Raw genomic sequence first — 12,165 nt, forward strand, 5'->3', positions numbered from 1 at the left:
AACCTCTTTTCAGCAGAATTCTGCTGATTGAACTCTTTTCAGCAGAAATTCTGCTGATTGAACTCTTTTCAGCAGAATTTTTAATTTTTTCACTACTTTTCAGCAGAATTTTAAATTTTTTCACTACTTTTCAGCACAAATCCCAGCTTTTTCAGCTGTTTTCAGCAAAAACCTCTTTTCAGCAGAATTCTGCTGATTGAACTCTTTTCAGCAGAAATTCTGCTGATTGAACTCTTTTCAGCAGAATTCTGCTGATTGAACTCTTTTCAGCAGAAATTCTGTTGATTGTACTCTTTTCAGCAGAATTTTAAATTTTTTCACCACAAATCCCAGCTTTTTCAGCTGTTTTCAGCAAAAACCTCTTTTCAGCAGAATTCTGCTGATTGAACTCTTTTCAGCAGAAATTCTGCTGATTGAACTCTTTTCAGCAGAATTTTTAATTTTTTCACTACTTTTCAGCACAAATCCCAGCTTTTTCAGCTGTTTTCAGCAACAACCTCTTTTCAGCAGAATTCTGCTGATTGAACTCTTTTCAGCAGTATTCTGCTGATTGAACTCTTTTCAGCAGAAATTCTGTTGATTGTACTCTTTTCAGCAGAATTTTAAATTTTTTCACCACAAATCCCAGCTTTTTCAGCTGTTTTCAGCAAAAACCTCTTTTCAGCAGAATTCTGCTGATTGAACTCTTTTCAGCAGAATTTTAAATTTTTTCACTACTTTTCAGTAGAATTTTAAATTTTTTCACTACTTTTCAGCAGAATTTTAAATTTTTTCACTACTTTTCAGTAGAATTTTAAATTTTTTCACTACTTTTCAGCACAAATCCAGCTTTTTCAGCAGTTTTCAGCAAAAACCTCTTTTCAGCAGAATTCTACTGATTGAACTCTTTTCAGCAGAATTCTGCTGATTGAACTCTTTTCTGCAGAAATTCTGCTGATTGAACTCTTTTCAGCAGAATTTTAAATTTTTTCACTACTTTTCAGCAGAATTTTAAATTTTTTCACTACTTTTCAGCACAAATCCCAGCTTTTTCAGCTGTTTTCAGCAAAAACCTCTTTTCAGCAGAAATTCTGCTGATTGAACTCTTTTCAGCAGAATTCTGCTGATTGAACTCTTTTCAGCAGAAATTCTGTTGATTGTACTCTTTTCAGCAGAATTTTAAATTTTTTCACCACAAATCCCAGCTTTTTCAGCTGTTTTCAGCAAAAACCTCTTTTCAGCAGAATTCTGCTGATTGAACTCTTTTCAGCAGAAATTCTGCTGATTGAACTCTTTTCAGCAGAATTTTAAATTTTTCCACTACTTTTCACCACAAATCCCAGCTTTTTCAGCTGTTTTCAGCAAAGACCTCTTTTCAGCAGAATTCTGCTGATTGAACTCTTTTCAGCAGAAATTCTGCTGATTGAACTCTTTTCAGCAGAATTCTGCTGATTGAACTCTTTTCAGCAGAAATTCTGTTGATTGTACTCTTTTCAGCAGAATTTTAAATTTTTTCACCACAAATCCCAGCTTTTTCAGCTGTTTTCAGCAAAAACCTCTTTTCAGCAGAATTCTGCTGATTGAACTCTTTTCAGCAGAAATTCTGCTGATTGAACTCTTTTCAGCAGAATTTTAAATTTTTTCACTACTTTTCACCACAAATCCCAGCTTTTTCAGTTGTTTTCAGCAAAGACCTCTTTTCAGCAGAATTCTGCTTATTGAACTCTTTTCAGCAGAATTCTGCTGATTGAACTCTTTTCAGCAGAATTTTACATTTTTTCACTACTTTTCAGCACAAATCCCAGCTTTTTCAGCTGTTTTCAGCAAAAACCTCTTTTCAGCAGAATTCTGCTGATTGAACTCTTTTCAGCAGAAATTCTGCTGATTGAACTCTTTTCAGCAGAATTTTAAATTTTTTCACTACTTTTCACCACAAATCCCAGCTTTTTCAGCTGTTTTCAGCAAAGACCTCTTTTCAGCAGAATTCTGCTGATTGAAATTTTTTCAGCAGAATTCTGCTGATTGAACTCTTTTCAGCAGAAATTCTGCTGATTGTACTCTTTTCAGCAGAATTTTAAATTTTTTCACCACAAATCCCAGCTTTTTCAGCTGTTTTCAGCAAAAACCTCTTTTCAGCAGAATTCTGCTGATTGAACTCTTTTCAGCAGAAATTCTGCTGATTGAACTCTTTTCAGCAGAATTCTGCTGATTGAACTCTTTTCAGCAGAAATTCTGTTGATTGTACTCTTTTCAGCAGAATTTTAAATTTTTTCACCACAAATCCCAGCTTTTTCAGCTGTTTTCAGCAAAAACCTCTTTTCAGCAGAATTCTGCTGATTGAACTCTTTTCAGCAGAAATTCTGCTGATTGAACTCTTTTCAGCAGAATTTTTAATTTTTTCACTACTTTTCAGCACAAATCCCAGCTTTTTCAGCTGTTTTCAGCAACAACCTCTTTTCAGCAGAATTCTGCTGATTGAACTCTTTTCAGCAGAAATTCTGCTGATTGAACTCTTTTCAGCAGAATTCTGCTGATTGAACTCTTTTCAGCAGAAATTCTGCTGATTGAACTCTTTTCAGCAGAATTTTAAATTTTTTCACCACAAATCCCAGCTTTTTCAGCTGTTTTCAGCAAAAACCTCTTTTCAGCAGAATTCTGCTGATTGAACTCTTTTCAGCAGAAATTCTGCTGATTGAACTCTTTTCAGCAGAATTTTAAATTTTTCCACTACTTTTCACCACAAATCCCAGCTTTTTCAGCTGTTTTCAGCAAAGACCTCTTTTCAGCAGAATTCTGCTGATTGAACTTTTTTCAGCAGAATTCTGCTGATTGAACTCTTTTCAGCAGAAATTCTGCTGATTGAACTCTTTTCAGCAGAATTTTAAATTTTTTCACTACTTTTCAGCACAAATCCCAGCTTTTTCAGCTGTTTTCAGCAAAAACCTCTTTTCAGCAGAAATTCTGCTGATTGAACTCTTTTCAGCAGAATTCTGCTGATTGAACTCTTTTCAGCAGAAATTCTGTTGATTGTACTCTTTTCAGCAGAATTTTAAATTTTTTGACCACAAATCCCAGCTTTTTCAGCTGTTTTCAGCAAAAACCTCTTTTCAGCAGAATTCTGCTGATTGAACTCTTTTCAGCAGAAATTCTGCTGATTGAACTCTTTTCAGCAGAATTTTAAATTTTTCCACTACTTTTCACCACAAATCCCAGCTTTTTCAGTTGTTTTCAGCAAAGACCTCTTTTCAGCAGAATTCTGCTTATTGAACTCTTTTCAGCAGAATTCTGCTGATTGAACTCTTTTCAGCTGAAGTTTACATTTTTTCACTACTTTTCAGCACAAATCCCAGCTTTTTCAGCTGTTTTCAGCAAAAACCTCTTTTCAGCAGAATTCTGCTGATTGAACTCTTTTCAGCAGAAATTCTGCTGATTGAACTCTTTTCAGCAGAATTTTAAATTTTTCCACTACTTTTCACCACAAATCCCAGCTTTTTCAGCTGTTTTCAGCAAAGACCTCTTTTCAGCAGAATTCTGCTGATTGAAATTTTTTCAGCAGAATTCTGCTGATTGAACTCTTTTCAGCAGAAATTCTGCTGATTGTACTCTTTTCAGCAGAATTTTAAATTTTTTCACCACAAATCCCAGCTTTTTCAGCTGTTTTCAGCAAAAACCTCTTTTCAGCAGAATTCTGCTGATTGAACTCTTTTCAGCAGAAATTCTGCTGATTGAACTCTTTTCAGCAGAATTCTGCTGATTGAACTCTTTTCAGCAGAAATTCTGTTGATTGTACTCTTTTCAGCAGAATTTTAAATTTTTTCACCACAAATCCCAGCTTTTTCAGCTGTTTTCAGCAAAAACCTCTTTTCAGCAGAATTCTGCTGATTGAACTCTTTTCAGCAGAAATTCTGCTGATTGAACTCTTTTCAGCAGAATTTTTAATTTTTTCACTACTTTTCAGCACAAATCCCAGCTTTTTCAGCTGTTTTCAGCAACAACCTCTTTTCAGCAGAATTCTGCTGATTGAACTCTTTTCAGCAGAAATTCTGCTGATTGAACTCTTTTCAGCAGAATTCTGCTGATTGAACTCTTTTCAGCAGAAATTCTGCTGATTGAACTCTTTTCAGCAGAATTTTAAATTTTTTCACCACAAATCCCAGCTTTTTCAGCTGTTTTCAGCAAAAACCTCTTTTCAGCAGAATTCTGCTGATTGAACTCTTTTCAGCAGAAATTCTGCTGATTGAACTCTTTTCAGCAGAATTTTAAATTTTTTCACTACTTTTCACCACAAATCCCAGCTTTTTCAGCTGTTTTCAGCAAAGACCTCTTTTCAGCAGAATTCTGCTGATTGAACTCTTTTCAGCAGAATTCTGCTGATTGAACTCTTTTCAGCAGAAATTCTGCTGATTGAACTCTTTTCAGCAGAATTTTAAATTTTTTCACTACTTTTCAGCACAAATCCCAGCTTTTTCAGCTGTTTTCAGCAAAAACCTCTTTTCAGCAGAAATTCTGCTGATTGAACTCTTTTCAGCAGAATTCTGCTGATTGAACTCTTTTCAGCAGAAATTCTGTTGATTGTACTCTTTTCAGCAGAATTTTAAATTTTTTGACCACAAATCCCAGCTTTTTCAGCTGTTTTCAGCAAAAACCTCTTTTCAGCAGAATTCTGCTTATTGAACTCTTTTCAGCAGATTTCTGCTGATTGAAATCTTTTCAGCAGAAATTCTGCTGATTGAACTCTTTTCAGCTGAAGTTTACATTTTTTCACTACTTTTCAGCACAAATCCCAGCTTTTTCAGCTGTTTTCAGCAAAAACCTCTTTTCAGCAGAATTCTGCTGATTGAACTCTTTTCAGCAGAAATTCTGCTGATTGAACTCTTTTCAGCAGAATTTTTAATTTTTTCACTACTTTTCAGCAGAATTTTAAATTTTTTCACTACTTTTCAGCACAAATCCCAGCTTTTTCAGCTGTTTTCAGCAAAAACCTCTTTTCAGCAGAATTCTGCTGATTGAACTCTTTTCAGCAGAAATTCTGCTGATTGAACTCTTTTCAGCAGAATTCTGCTGATTGAACTCTTTTCAGCAGAAATTCTGTTGATTGTACTCTTTTCAGCAGAATTTTAAATTTTTTCACCACAAATCCCAGCTTTTTCAGCTGTTTTCAGCAAAAACCTCTTTTCAGCAGAATTCTGCTGATTGAACTCTTTTCAGCAGAAATTCTGCTGATTGAACTCTTTTCAGCAGAATTTTTAATTTTTTCACTACTTTTCAGCACAAATCCCAGCTTTTTCAGCTGTTTTCAGCAACAACCTCTTTTCAGCAGAATTCTGCTGATTGAACTCTTTTCAGCAGAATTCTGCTGATTGAACTCTTTTCAGCAGAAATTCTGTTGATTGTACTCTTTTCAGCAGAATTTTAAATTTTTTCACCACAAATCCCAGCTTTTTCAGCTGTTTTCAGCAAAAACCTCTTTTCAGCAGAATTCTGCTGATTGAACTCTTTTCAGCAGAATTTTAAATTTTTTCACTACTTTTCAGTAGAATTTTAAATTTTTTCACTACTTTTCAGCAGAATTTTAAATTTTTTCACTACTTTTCAGTAGAATTTTAAATTTTTTCACTACTTTTCAGCACAAATCCCAGCTTTTTCAGCTGTTTTCAGCAAAAACATCTTTTCAGCAGAATTCTGCTGATTGAACTCTTTTCAGCAGAAATTCTGCTGATTGAACTCTTTTCAGCAGAATTCTGCTGATTGAACTCTTTTCAGCAGAAATTCTGTTGATTGTACTCTTTTCAGCAGAATTTTAAATTTTTTCACCACAAACACTGCAAAAACCCACCTCCTTAATACTAGATAAATACACTTATTTTTGGTGAAGTTTTGCTTAAAACAAGTGAAATTATCTGCCAGTGGGGTAAGTGTTTTTTTCTTATTAAGATTTCTTGAAATAAGAACAATATCCGATTTAAATAAAGCTAAAAATAAGTATTTTACACTTATTCCAGGCAACAAATCAGAACATTGAAACTTAAAATAAGCTTTAACCACTTATTCTAGGGAACAATTAGATAGTTAAATCTTAAAATAAGCCTTACACACTTATTCCAAGCAACCAATCATGGCAATTGAAACCTAAAATAAGATTTAACCACTTGTTCTAAGCAAAATGTTGAAGAAATTAAATCTGAAAATAGGCATAAAACACTTATTCTAAGGAACAAATCAAGGCAAATAATCTAAAAACTAGTACATTAAATCATTTTAAAGATCTTAAAATAAGTTAAAAAATAATAGATTGTAGTCTAAATCTTCTTAAATTCAGTGAAATAATCTGCCAGTGCAGTAAGATATTTACACTTGATAAGAATTCTCAAAATAAGAAAGATAAAGCCAAATTAAAGCAGGCAAAGTATACTGTGTACATGACCTTTATTGGAAACAAACTCTCCAAACAGTAACAAATATTTCAGTGAATCATAGTACACAAAAATTTAAAGACACATTGTAAGTGTAACATTGTTATTTTGTGTTCCTTTTAGAAGTGCTAAACCAGTTAGCTACTCAACATATAAAATGTAATAAAAAGAGCATTTGCAATTTTAAACACAATTTGCAGAACAGATGTGTTTAAAGAAAAAAGTACTTTGTATTACATTAATAAGAATAAAAAAAGAATTCAAGTGTAAATTACAACTTCAAAGCTATCAGGCCCAAACCTTCCAACACAGACCTAAGTTACATCTTGCTCAAACAGCTCTACGTTTCAATAAACATTCCTACAGCCTGCCATGACTTTTTTGTATGAGCCTGTGGTGTCTTGCTCATGGATTTTGTCCTTTAACACTTCAGTCTAAATGACAGACAGAAGCGTTGCCACACATTTAGGATAGGTGAGATGCAGGGTGTAGTAGTATGCCATAAGATACAGCAAACCTTCTCCAAGGTCATCTGTGGTCAAATGTGGTGATGAGAGTGGTTCCAACTGCAATAAGACAGAACGGGGCTGACGCTGGATCTTCTGTTGGCAAAAGAAAAACAAAGACAAAAATTGTACAATGTACGGAGAAACTCCAAAGCTATCAGGGTAGTTCAAGTATGTATTAGACTTAGACTTCACTTTATTGATCCCTTTGGGGTGCACCCTTCGGGTGATACATGAATGATGACAACCATAGATCAGATGCGCTACAGACCATATTAATGTTATTTTTCTTTAGATTGACAAATACTGTATAGAAAAAATAAATAAAAATAATATATATATATATATATATATATATATATATATATATATTTATTCATGCCATTGAAAAATGTAATAAATTCTGCCTCATCACCGTTAGGATTATGTCTTTACACACTTTAGGAAATGACAAAGATACTGCACCTGTGATAGTTAAATATGTAATTATTTCCATTTTGTTTTTAATTTCTTTATGATTTTCTTTATTTTTATTGAAATTTTTTTTATCTCAGTGTTTGTGCCATTTCAGATTTCTGCACACCTTTTCCAAATATAAACTACATTGTTGGAGGACTTGGCATGGATAAAAAGGCCATATGCCAAATAAACTGTTAAAGTGAAGGCTTTATGGGCATTATTTGATAACAAATATGAAGAAACACAGACCTGAAGGACATCAATCAGTGCTTCACTGGCATGTCCCATCTTCTTGGGTGGTGCAACTTGTGATGGGAAGAAAGTTGGTAGTGTCCTGAACAGGGCTATGAACAGAACAGGAAAGAAAGAACTAAATCAAATTTCAGTTCAATATTCAATATTATTGCCATAATTGTAATCTTTCACTTACAACTGTTGTCACCAGAACTGCTCCTTGGTGGCAAAAGCATGTTTGATCCACCACTTGAATCTGCATCATAATCTTCTCCCTGGTCACATGGTGAGATGTCCATGAGACGCCTTTTCTTTAGTCTCATCCTAAATAAGAAAACGAAAATAGTTATATTACAGGAGTCCTAAACAAAATGTGTCGTGCTAAGTGTTTTTAAATCAAAAGCGGCAAAACTTGCCTCTTTGTGAACTTGAGCCCACAACTGTTTCCTCCTCATAAAATTTTCAGGCCCTGGAAGCAGGTCCCTTAAATCGTCCCTACTGAGGGTGTGGAGCAAGACCTCATCTATGTCTGCAGCTGTAAATAAAAGTCAGTAACTTTCAGAAATGTAAAAGTTGTACAACAATTCCAAATTGTCATTTTGTCAAATACATTTAAATGTAATTTAAATATTTTATTGATCTGACAACATAAAACTGATTCTATGTACGATCACTGTCAGTGTGTGCAACACAAAATTCATTTAGACATTAATTTGCATAAATATGCATATGCTTGGCCTACCATTTAGAACCGAAAGGCTGCAATCATCCAAACCCTCCATGATTTACTGGTGTAGCTTTTGTCAGAACTTTTCCCTGAGGAAAGAAAAACATATGTTTGGGTCAAAAAGAAAAACTGAGTCAAGACACCACCTGCCATGGATCCAAAGTCTATGCAATCAGACACATGGATAAGGTGCAAAAGACAGACCAAGTAGAGCCTGTGTTAATTCAATGGTTAAGTCTTATAAAATTGCTCACTTAAAATTTATGACAAGGCTATTCCAAACTAGTTTTCAAACTAAAACTAATAGTGCCCAACTGCTTGTCAAATCATTCAACAAATGACCACAGCTCAGATTAGGCCACTTCATTCAAGAAAAAATGTTACCTCGGTTCAGCAAGGTTAAAGTGACCTGATTGATATTAATAGTTTACAACATAAATAATTGGAAGCAAGTTCACATCTTCTCCAACTTACAAGTTTATATGATTAATCATAATCTGTCGGAAATGAGGCTTAAAGTAAATCTATAGGTAAAGATGTCTTTCATAAATGTGCATTATTTTATTCCCTTGTGTTATCTTTAATTTCATTACCCAAACTGGACTTGCAAAAAATAGTAAAATAATAAAATTTGAATAAACTCATGTTGGTTAAATGTAATTTTGGTCATAAAACAGTTAACTCTTGATGACTTAAGTAAATCCTCATTTAAGTTAAATATAGATCTGTCCAACACCCCTGTCTTTTTCCATAACAAAAAACAGCATTGTAAAGTTATGAGCCCGATTGCGAGATTTGTCTCAAACCAGTATCGGTCCTCCCAAGTTGCACACACAAACACACCAAGCACAGTGCAGACAGAGAGCACGCGGCTTAAGAAGGAAAAAAAAAAACACCGCAGCTTTTTATTTTCCGTGGGTGGGAAACACAAAACGGACTTTTGCAAAGGCGGATATCAACTGTAGTTCTTTTGTCATATAGCTATGTTAAGTATATTGAACACGAAGCTAAATTTACCTAACTAGCACCATTAATAATTTTAAACTATCACTGCATGCTAACAATTCAGCATACTGAATGAACTAAGCTAGCTAGCTGGCTGGCAGTTTTGGCTAACTACCCATTGGTAGTGAACTGATAATACTGCCTCGGTAAAACTTAATATTTAACCATGACTGATGTTACTACAGTAAGTCAAAGCTAAAAGAACCCGAAATGTTTGTAAGCAAAAGTTAATTACCTCAACAGAATCCAGTCCGAACCTGCTCCCTCGTGTCCTCCGATTCAAACAGTGAGGTAATGGACAGAGCCACTTGAGGGCAGCCAGGGGGGAGGTAGGGTTACACATTTTCGTCTGTGTAAAGCTTGTAAAACGTGAACATAACATGCATAATGAACCTGCATTCGAAAAACTAATTTTAACAAATAACCCATCAATTACTATGACTGTTGTAGTCGTCTTTACAATTACATTACTACACAAGTTAAATGCAGACTTGGTATAAACCACCCCTTCAAACTTGGTATTGACCTCTACTACTCTGCCCGCCAAGAACTTCTTTCAGGTCTTTTCCCCAAACAAGATGGCGTGTTGGAGGTGTGGGATTTGTTTTGTTTTTGTTGCCTTAACAGTAAAGTCTCTTTTGAGCCATATTAATACAATTCATAGCAGTAGTCCAGACTTTTGTGTGATATGTGGGATGGTTGTACCGAGGAATACAGGAACCTAATCTAGTGCTAATACATTATTTAACTTTTTAATATGAACTAGACTATGGAACACCAAAGTGTTAAAACGTGTCATTTAATTTTTATTTTACATTGTGTATTTTTATAATATTTTATTAAATATTTATTTCACTACGATTCTTTTTTGTAATAATAGAAACATTTTGAGACACTTTAATTTTAAGCACCTGTTTAAGCAGCAGCCAATGAGCGTTCAGGTCCCACCCTGATTGCCTGAATAAGAAATTCAGTTGTTAAATGACCTCAAATAAATACACCATTATGAAAAACCCCATTATGAAACAAAAACAGACTTTGGGAAAAAGAGATTTTGGAATATAAATTCATCGAATTTAATAAAATGTCTCAAAAAATGTTCTATAATTCATAAAAAAAATTTAATGCTACTTTAGCTTCAAGTGACAACAGATTAAAACAATCCCCTGGACAAATGCTTATATTGATCAAGATTTTGCCATTCTTTTATCAAATTTATTTTGGATTTAATTGAAATTGTTAAAATACTTTTTGCCCCAGTTGTGTCTTTACAAACTGTGTCCAAACTAAAAAAATGATAGAAGATTACATGCTGCATCTTCCCTCTCAGATTATTGCCCTGGGACCTGTAATTTGTCATACGTGTATGAAATAGAGTCTAAACGCAGTTTTTTTTAAAAAAACAATAGTCAGCCAAATTAAACTTTAAGAATGTGTGCAAGTCTCTTGTAAACCACAATCAGCTGCTGGAGTGTTGTCAAAGTGAAGCAGGAACTGAGCATCCAATATTTGTAAATGAGAAAGGACTAGGTCCTGTATCAGAGGTTGCTAATATGGAGTTTTTGGTGATTGAAGATGCTATACATTATGCCGTTAGAGTAAAGTGGCTTATTTTACATGGTAACAAATACATCTGTGACACGTCTCAGGTCTAAATATACCTTCCAATGATTGACTTTCTTATTTCAAGGAAAAAGGTGAATGTTTCTTATTTTAAGATAATTTTTTGTTTTACACTCTATCTAAAAGCTATTTTTGCTTGAAATAAAGGTGAAATGGTTCATTTTTAGATTTACAGACTAAATAAGAAAAAAAAGGAATATATACTTAAAACAAGTCTAATCATCTAACACATGAGACTGGAAACTAGTTTGTAATGTTCAAAACAAGATGGACAAGATAATCTGGCTAAATTTAAGACAATAAATCTTGTTAAGCTACAAGAAATTTGCAGTGAATCCCAGCTTTTTCAGCTGTTTTCAGCAAAAACCTCTTTTCAGCAGAATTCTGCTGATTGACCTCTTTTCAGCAGAAATTCTGCTGATTGAACTCTTTTCAGCAGAATTTTAAATTTTTCCACTACTTTTCACCACAAATCCCAGCTTTTTCAGCTGTTTTCAGCAAAGACCTCTTTTCAGCAGAATTCTGCTGATTGAAATTTTTTCAGCAGAATTCTGCTGATTGAACTCTATTCAGCAGAAATTCTGCTGATTGAACTCTTTTCAGCAGAATTTTAAATTTTTTCACTACTTTTCAGCACAAATCCCAGCTTTTTCAGCTGTTTTCAGCAAAAACCTCTTTTCAGCAGAAATTCTGCTGATTGAACTCTTTTCAGCAGAATTCTGCTGATTGAACTCTTTTCAGCAGAAATTCTGTTGATTGTACTCTTTTCAGCAGAATTTTAAATTTTTTCACCACAAATCCCAGCTTTTTCAGCTGTTTTCAGCAAAAACCTCTTTTCAGCAGAATTCTGCTTATTGAACTCTTTTCAGCAGAATTCTGCTGATTGAAATCTTTTCAGCAGAAATTCTGCTGATTGAACTCTTTTCAGCAGAATTTTACATTTTTTCACTACTTTTCAGCACAAATCCCAGCTTTTTCAGCTGTTTTCAGCAAAAACCTCTTTTCAGCAGAATTCTGCTGATTGAACTCTTTTCAGCAGAAATTCTGCTGATTGAACTCTTTTCAGCAGAATTTTAATTTTTTCACTACTTTTCAGCACAAATCCCAGCTTTTTCAGCTGTTTTCAGCAAAAACCTCTTTTCAGCAGAATTCTGCTGATTGAACTCTTTTCAGCTGAATTTTAAATTTTTTCACTACTTTTCAGTAGAATTTTAAATTT

General features: G+C 34.0%; 1 long non-coding RNA gene across 2 annotated transcripts; it reads right to left on the bottom strand.

The window, feature by feature from the left end:
- Positions 1 to 6,969: 6,969 nt before the first annotated feature.
- LOC146523429 (uncharacterized) lies at positions 6,970 to 11,275 on the bottom strand. 2 transcript variants are annotated; one of them, XR_014873286.1, is made up of 6 exons: positions 9,559 to 11,275; positions 8,334 to 8,407; positions 8,008 to 8,126; positions 7,788 to 7,915; positions 7,607 to 7,701; positions 6,970 to 6,994 (listed from the first exon to the last, which is right to left on the bottom strand). It is a non-coding gene; the product is annotated as an uncharacterized LOC146523429 (long non-coding RNA). The 2 variants fall into 2 exon arrangements; XR_014873285.1 differs by having other exon boundaries at positions 8,334 to 9,619.
- Positions 11,276 to 12,165: the final 890 nt, after the last annotated feature.

Source organism: Neolamprologus multifasciatus, chromosome 3 (assembly GCF_963576455.1).
Source record: "Neolamprologus multifasciatus chromosome 3, fNeoMul1.2, whole genome shotgun sequence".
Lineage (NCBI taxonomy): Eukaryota > Metazoa > Chordata > Actinopteri > Cichliformes > Cichlidae > Neolamprologus > Neolamprologus multifasciatus.